Source organism: Capsicum annuum, chromosome 6, assembly GCF_002878395.1.
Source record: "Capsicum annuum cultivar UCD-10X-F1 chromosome 6, UCD10Xv1.1, whole genome shotgun sequence".
Classification (NCBI taxonomy): domain Eukaryota; kingdom Viridiplantae; phylum Streptophyta; class Magnoliopsida; order Solanales; family Solanaceae; genus Capsicum; species Capsicum annuum.
In genome coordinates this window covers 128,200,079-128,201,740 of record NC_061116.1, presented here as the reverse complement: position 1 = coordinate 128,201,740, position 1,662 = coordinate 128,200,079, and positions in this window count along the sequence as shown.

Here is a 1,662-nt window from a genome sequence, read left to right as displayed (position 1 = left end):
TTAATTTAAATCAATATTATATAACGGGAACAATAAATGAAAAAGAATATTTAATACTCTTAAACACAGGACAAGAAGAAAATTATATAGCAAAATATCTAGTAAAAAAAGAAGAAATAAAATCTAATAGTAATATATACCCAAATTTATCAAGAAGCCTAATAGACATTAAGGATACGGCAGAAAAAATAATAATAATAATAGGAGTTAGAAAAATAAAAATAGAATTTGAAATAAAGGAAGAAATGTAAAAAACAGATATAATATTAGGAATAAAATGGTTAGAACAAGTAAAATCATACAATATAGAACATACACAATTATCTATAATGTATAATAAAGAAAGATTATTCATAAAAAGAACTTTAACATGATATGAAAATATATGTACTTGTAGAAATAATAGTAGAAGGATATTATAATAGATATTATACACCTATGATAGATACAGGAGCAGAAGCAAACTTATGTAGATACAACTGTTTACCAGAAAATAAATGGGATAAATTAAAAACACCAATAGTAGTCAAAAGATTTAATAATGAATGAAGTTTAATTACATATAAAGCTAAAAGTGTAAAAATACAAATATGTGATAAAATAATAACAATAGATGAAATCTATAATTATGAACTAACATCAAAAGATATGCTTTTAGGAATGTCATTTTTAGATAAATTATACCCACATATAATAACTAAAACAGATTGCTGGTTTACAATACCATGTAAACAAAAGGTAAGAGCAAAAAGAATTATTAATAAAATAAGAAAGAAAACTGATTGGATAGAAGGAAGTGAAAAAAATACACAAAAGTTAAAAAATATAAAAAATTGTATTTTCGATAAATAAAAAAAAAAACTATATTTTCAATAGATAAGGTAGAATAATAAAGAAAAAATTAAGACAATTATATAGTGAAGATCCATTAAAAGGATGGAAAAAACATAAAACTACTATAAAAATTGAATTAATAGATAAAAATAGCATAATAACTCAAAAACCATTAACATATAATTTTGACGATTTAAAAGAATTTAAAATGCATATAGATGAATTACTAGAAAAAATATATACATAAAAGTAATAGTAAACACAATAGTCTAGCATTTATAGTAAATAAATATAGTGAACAAACAAAAGGTAAAAGTAGAATTGTTATTGATTATAGAAATTTAAATGCAAAAACTATGACATTTAATTACCCAATACCAAATAAGATATTAAAAATAAGACAAATACAGGATATAACTATTTTAGTAAATTTGACTGTAAATCATGATTTTACCACTTAAAGTTAGAAGAAGAATCTAAGAAATTAATCGCATTTACAGTACCACAAGAATTTTATGAATGAAACGTATTACCATTTGGATATAAAAATGCACCAAGTAGATATCAACACTTTATAGATAGTTATTTTAAACAATTACCTAATTGTATAGTATACATAGATGATATACTATTATATACAAAAACTAAAAAAGAACATTTAAAATTATTAGGACAATTTACAGATATAATAGAAAAATCGGGAATAAGTTCAAGTGAAAAGAAAGCCGAAATTATGAAAAACCAGATAGAATTTTTAGGAATACAAATAGATAAAAGTGGAGTAAAAATGCAACAACATATAGTACAAAAAATAATAAATTCAAAAGA